Here is a 7,500-nt window from a genome sequence, read left to right on the forward strand (position 1 = left end):
TGATTTGGAAAACAAAATAGCCTTTTACATTCTTTTTTTAATGTAATTTAATACCGTGACATAGAAATAGTTAATGCCGTAACCAGGATTAAGTGATTTGGAACCAACATAAATTGTCTGTACAAGTACAAAAAATAGCAAAACACATTTTCTTGCTTACGTAGATTCCTTGTAACAGTAGAAACAAAAAAAAAGTATCACATTGGAAATAGAATAGAGGCGATTTGAAAAATGCAGGCATTCTTTTGGTGGGGTTTTATGATGTTGCCTCCTCTAGGTGTTTCCCTGTTCTACATTTCTCCCCAGTTCTCTTCCACGTTGAAGTCTTCCAATATTGTTCGGTGGAAAGGTCTTCTCAATTTGAGTCGTATGGTTGAAGGTGCTCCATTTATGTTTATTTTTATAGGAGTATTATTTGTATATTCATCAATTCTTGCATGCATCCTTTGATTAGCGTCTTGTCCTCTAAGACTTGGTGGCGCAATGCCGATCAGTGTTGAGAGCCACTGAGTAGGAGTTGACTCGAGACATCCTCTTATTCTCATTGATTCTCTTAATTAGATGTCAATGCGGTTTACTTGTGGGCATTCAAACTGGGGCACAGTGCCAAGCAGAAGTTCTCAGTACTTGTGGTGAGGTTCCTCAAGCGGTATTTGCAAGATTTCTCACCAAGCTGTTTCTTTTTGCGATTTTATTTGCAGTTCCCTCAATGTGTTTGCGGTAATTTAGCTGTCTGTCCAATGTGATGCCGAGGAAAGGGGTCTGGGGGTATTGAGTTACCGACTGTGATCTTCAATTCTTTTGTTGCTTCTCGGGTTTTCTTTTTGTTCTCAAAGTCTCACGAGGTCAGTGCAAGGACCTGGTCACTTATGGTTCTTTATGGTCTAAAGCCCGCTTGTTCTGGCCGTAAGGGATTTATATATGGGGTGATTCGCTCTAGTACAATTCTTTCCCGGAGATTGTATAAGCAACAAAGTAGAGATATCGGTCTGTGGCTGGATGGTTCAGTCATTGGCTGCCTCCCTATAATATGGCGATTACTTTGGCGTATTGCCAAGTTTGTGGGTATGTGCCTGTAATCTGGTATTTAAGGTGGAGGTAAAATTTTTATTTAAGAAAAAAATATGGAATAATTATCCACACCACTCGAGCGTTTTACATAGGTTGACAATTGATGCACTCACAGAATCGCCTTAATAATTAAATTTAAGTTATAGAGGTCTGCAAATCCTATGATTTCCCCATTTCATATTACATGGAAATAGTAAACAGCAATGCTTACTGTCTCGTATAGCTGTCTAAGTATATAACCTTCACAATGCAATAAGTAACGAATAAAACAAGTTCCAGTCCCACTTATACTTGACAATAAAAGTGAGTCGGATTTATTTTGTTTTAAATAGTATGGTACGTATTAACATGTTTATTATTCACCATGTGGCACCAACAAGGAAAACCACACTATTTTTTATTGTTGTAAGTCTTAGCTTGGTGGCAGGTGAGGTCCTTAGCCGATCAGCCGTCTCTCAGGTCTTGGTTGTCGGGGTGCCGTTTGAAGCAATGGTGGGGTTGGACAGCTTTTCCTATGTCCGTACTAGGAAGGGATTGAAATCTGGTTTGATATAAATATAAACAGACCGTCAGATTTCTCGGTGTTAAACTTTCTTGGCCTGTCTGCGGGACTGGTGTGCCCTCAGACAGGGGTAGCGAAAGGGTCTGAAGGCAGCCCTAATACCATGTTCAAATAGTATAATGGGCTAAACAAGCCTTAAAATATTTAATAAAATAGTTTAACCCTTGAACGTTATACGTGTAGCCTGATGAATTTTTAAGTAACATATTTATAATGCTAACGTCCAGACAGCATGAAGTAAACAACTGATAGGTACTCTGACCTCAAGAAGTACCGGGCTGGCTAGATAAACAAACTAGCTAAACCTTGGTATTGTAAAATATATTAAATTATATGTAACCAAGTCATAATGATATCATGCATATCAACATCATAGGCATAGAAACGTAAAAGTATGCAGATAAAGTTGCGGATACAGACTGTAGGTCAGAACGAAATTTAAGAAAGTTAAATCAGTCTAATCACTCACCCCTTATTAATGAATATCACACCACTGAACAGGATAAAAACATGTCTGTTCTTTAAGATATATTTGTGGAAGTGACCATATTGTTGTAAGGTACGTATATTATAATGCTAGCGCGTCCTGTTCATTCCCACATGGGGCTTATAAAAATACATTTCTTTAAAGATAGCGTGATGGGGCTTGTCTTCCAGATGTCACACTTAATTCTACATTGTCCGGTATTGGCGGGGTTTGAGCGATGAAGGTGTGGGTGTGAAGTTTCCATCCTTCGCAAGGGGGGTTATTTCATGTGAATCCAATAACACGTGACTGCTGTCATTGTAATGGCCGATAAATGCCTGGTCGAGATTTAGCTTGTGGCAGTGCCCTTGTCCATGATGTCTGTCATAGTTTTATTGTTTTTGGTCCAAAGTTAGTGATCATGTTGGGGTATATTCCATCAAATGCCAGTTTTTATTTTCTTAATTGCTCCTTTCATTTCCATAATCGTTATTGGTACATTTAAAACATGTTATGGTCAGGCAAAATTCTCAGGGTCTTTTGATACTCTTTTCTTATCTCGTTTTCAAATTGAGGGTTTGGGGCGTGTTGTCCCCGTTGATTGATTTCTTTGGCGATTACATCGACTGCAATTTGGGGAAGGGGGGGGGGGGGTGATTTTGTTTGACTATCTTCGGGGTTTAGCTTTTTGATGGTTTGCCATTCTTGATGGCTGAAGTGACTGAGGTCAAAGATTTCGACAACTTCTACCAATCTCTCTTTTCATGTAATGTATTTAGTAAGTCTTTTGCTACTTGTTCATCATATGACTCCTCATATTTTTTCAATAATTCTTTGCTTTGCTCATTCCAGCATGGGATGTATTGCTTTCTAAAACCCCATGGGTATGTTAGGACAAGTTTGTTAAATCTCCCTATATTCTCAGCTTTTGATGGGATCCTCTGTCAGGTTTTGGTCAATTTCGTCAGCGAAAGCTCTCCAGTTTGCTTTTAAGAAAATCCAAACCGGCGTCCAGACTAGGTTCTTCCTTTTCCTGGAACCACACCTCCAACAATGAAAATGAAGAATAGGAAAAGATACCATGCTGGCTCGGTCGTCGCCCAGCATAAAAAGGACGCGTGTCAAACGTAAGAAGTCCGGTTGACATGACAAATGAGCTAGTCTCAAGCCTTGAAAACAATCTCACTATAGGCACTAGCATTAAAATACTTTCCCTACATATTGAAGGAATATCAATGACCGAGTCTTATCAATTGTACTAAAAAAATATGACGTTGACATTGCCCTCCTCCAGGAAACCCATCTAACCCCTCCCCCAAGATACAACATTCAGGAGTATCACGTAATAATCAAACAGAACCATAAGCAATATGGCATCATCACTTATGCCAGTGCAGCAGACCAAATCAGTGACCTAGGAGGCATCATAGAAACCAACGGCACACAAAGATTCACTATTAAATGAATGAATACATTATTTATTTTCAGTAAAAATACATATTATGCAGGCATCTTTTATACAAAATAATAACTAGTAACAATGATAACAAAATATAAAAGTAATAATTTTAAAAAATAATAATGTATATTTTCTTAGTAAAATCTGATTTAAAATCAGTAAGCCCTTTAAGGCTTTTCACCAAAATTTGGTAACTGAAATTACTAATGTATACTATTCACCTAATCTTAACTGGGCCTCTTACTCTCACGACCAAGTAAATCACCCATCGATAATCATAGGAGACTTCAACAACCATTCCGATTAGGGTTACAACTAAAATGACACGACATGGGATGAGATCTCACAATAGGCAAACCTTAATGACCTAACACACATTTACAACCCCAAAGCCAAAGGAAGTCTATGATCTGCCCGTTGGAGCAGAAACTATACCCCAGACCTGGTGTTTGTAACAAAGGACCCAAAGGGACATTCGCTGAAGTCAACTAGAGAAATCCTGGGACATTTTCCTCACAGTCAACATCTTTGTTAGAACCGGAATCCAAATTCCAATCATGGTCAAACCAAGGTGGATTTAAATGTGACAAATCATTAAAAATCTGAGATCGATAGGAAAAAAAATTCCAGTGTTTCTATCGTCATTCGAATCGAAACTTCCCGTCCAAAGACGAGTGAATTTTTAAACTATACCGTCGGTTCGCTCTTATACAGCCTTTAGTTACAAGCAATTTATTTAATCGAATAATAAGAATCACATAACAAAAGACTGCCGCTCTTTATTCTTGGCATACAATATTATATGAAGTACAAAAAGAAAGGAGGAAAGAATAGGCCATTATAAGCAGTGATCAATAAGGCAGGTCGTTTCACCTGATTGATTTCTTATAGACTTGGCTGCGATCAGTTAGGTACTTAGTTACACAGATCCCGTTGTTCTGATGGGAACCCACGTAATAAATAACTGCCGGATTATGTTACAATGACAGAAACGCTCCTTAAATTATGGCCATAATATCTGAATATTATGAGGAATTCAAAATCTTATTAATACTATTCTTTTCTATTCAACAGTGTGAACAAATAAAATAGATCGTTATATGTCGTCGCTCTAAACTCGTTCATAGTAACGGTATCTTGTTTGGTATCTACCGTGAATGCGCAATATTAATGTTTATTTTCGGATATAGTGTTTAGATAAAAAGCAAATGGATTATAATACAGCAACAGGAGCTGATCTGAAATAATCACGGTTAATATTGATGTGATGATTTAAAGTCGTATGTATACTTCATGATAAGGATTGTAATACAGTGCGTGCATACCTTTTGTAATAACAGTGTGTGATTATCTTATCAAAAGTCAAATAAGTAAAAGACGGTAAGTCAATGGGATTTAATATGGAACTCTTCTATTCATTGCATTCTTATATATTAAGCTTGATTGTACAAAATCAAAATAATTTGATTTCATGTATTTTCGTACAGAGACAACGTTGGTAACGGCCAGGTACTCATTTTACACCTGACTACGGTGAGAGAATGCGAGGAAAGAGCCTACTCCAAGGACTCAACAATGCGCCGAGCGAGGCTCGAACCCAGGACATTCCGATCCGAAAGAGAGTGTCATACAACAAGACCACATAGCCGCACAGACCAAAAGACAAATAAAAAGTCAAGAATAACAAATAAACTCTCTCTCTCTCTCTCTCTCTCTCTCTCTCTCTCTCTCTCTCTCTCTCTCTCTCTCTCTCTTCTCTCTTTCTTTTCCCGCTCTCTTTTTCTCTATCTCTTTCCCTCTTTCTTTCTTTCTCTATATCTCTCTTTCTTTCTTTATTTCTTACTTTCCTTCTCTCCCCTTCTCTCTGTCCTTCATTCTCCCTCTTTCTTTCTTTCTTTCTTTCTTTCTTTCTTTCCTTTTCTCTCTCTTTCTCCCCCCTCTCTCTTCCCCCCTTCTCTCTCTCTCTTTCTACATTCTTTCTTTGTTTCTCTCACTCTCTCTCTCTCTCTCTCTCTCTCTCTCTCTCTATCTCTGTCTCTCTCTCTTTATATATATATATATATATATAATATAATATATATATATATATATATATATATATATATATATATATATATATATATATATATATATCGCTCTCTCTCTCTCTCATTCTTTCTTTATTTCCCCCTCTCTTTCTTTCTACATTCTTTCTTTCTCTATCTCAGAAACAAACTGTCTCCTGTTTGAAGGTCTTACACTTCTTTACGATCTTACCGAAATTCTCATGGCACAAAGATTCAATATTTAACTATATCTTGTAAAACCTTAAGTAAATTAATGATAATTTTAATTTTTTAATTTTAATTATTTAACACAAGCTAAATCATGATACCAAATTGAGTAATTTTGAAATTGCGTTGATTAAAATAACCGCTTCGTTATACACAAAACATTCACAGAAAAACTGGTTGCCTGATTGCAAAAAGCTCTATCCTAAAAATCATTTAATTCGCACAACTCTATAATTTCTACATCATCAATTACCAGGACGTGTCATTGACAAAGAAAGTTGGCACCTACATTCTCCAGACTGCAATCCTAGGATTATCACTTCTCGAATGTACTTTCGACAAAAGTTTGTAAAAACCAGAGACAACCGTCTCAAAATTTGAAAGAATTGCAGCATCAAATGAAATATGTTAGGACAGAAGTCACTAGTTTGCACGAGACAAGAGACGAAGAGCGATTCCTCGTTTTCTTTACCGTCTGCGTCAAGTTGTTAAAAACCAGAACAATGCATTTTAAATGAATACATTGCATTTTATAAACATTCCTTGGTAAAAGTGATATGAATTTATTTTCTGTCATTTAATATTGTTAATTTGATGACCTAATTGATTAAAAGAATTTATTAACTTACATCTTAGTCAAACAATTGAATCAAAAGGAGACGCAGTATGTTGCAATTAACCAGTGACTTTTATATAGAATGAATTCCGTTTCTTGGGAAATGTTGCGATTAACCGAAGTAGCGATTATCCGGAGTGGACTGTATATGATTTTAATAAACTTCTGTCGAAGGGCATCCCAGAAGTGATAAACCGGTGGATTACAGTTTGGAGAATTTGAGTGCCACTTTTCTTTGTCAATGATACGTCCTGGTAACTGACGATTCAGGAACACGTGAAAAATCCTAGAGGCCGGCCTTGAACAAAAATGAAATCATTTTTAGGATAGAGATAAAGCTTTTTGCAAGCAGACATTTGTTCTGTTGGGATCTACAAAAAAGGTCTATGCAAATCCTTTGATCGAGACAAAGCAGTATTACCATGAGTTTCTGTGGGAATGCAATGCTTGTGTGACACAGCCTATGCAGAGGAATGATTCTTGTTGTTTTTGTTTTGTTGTTGCCAAAGCAACTCGCACTTCAAGCGATTGTAATCAACCAAACTGTGAAATCAATTTCTAAGTAATACCTCAGGCACTTTTGAAACACCCAATTTGACATCGTGTTTTTTATTGTTGTGTAAAAGTGAATTTACTCAATTTAAATACAATTTTGACAACATAATTTTAAATATTTATTTATTTTTTATTGCCATGAAAGTTTCTATATTTAAGGTAAGATAGTAAAGGATTGGGAGACCTCTAAACAGGGAACGGCATTTCTGAGCCACCCGGTATATATCTGTTTTGACAGATAATATAACAAAAGAGAATATGTCGATTCCAACTGATATTTTAACAATAACAACAAAACTATTTTACATGATTCCCATGCATTGGCCACGTTAAAGGTGACAGTTACGAGTGCTGGCGCTGAATGACCTTAAAGTGCGCATGTCAGAATGAGAGCCTATTTGTAATACGAGATTAATAACGTGAATGAGACGATTTAAACGGGGAGGGGGTTGTCTAGTATTAGTCAATAACACCCCCTTCCCCTCCCGTCCCCCCATA

The 7,500-nt window shown here is 36.8% G+C and overlaps 1 protein-coding gene across 1 annotated transcript in view; it reads left to right on the top strand.

Moving 5' to 3' along the window:
- The window catches only part of LOC144973897 (uncharacterized), a 48,826-nt gene that overhangs the window by 8,399 nt on the left and 32,927 nt on the right, over positions 1-7,500 (top strand). The gene's annotated exons all lie outside the window — the stretch shown is intronic.

This window comes from Berghia stephanieae, chromosome 5 (genome assembly GCF_034508935.2).
Source record: "Berghia stephanieae isolate SIO BIC M18660-M18661 chromosome 5, UCSD_Bste_1.3, whole genome shotgun sequence".
Classification (NCBI taxonomy): Eukaryota; Metazoa; Mollusca; class Gastropoda; order Nudibranchia; family Aeolidiidae; genus Berghia; species Berghia stephanieae.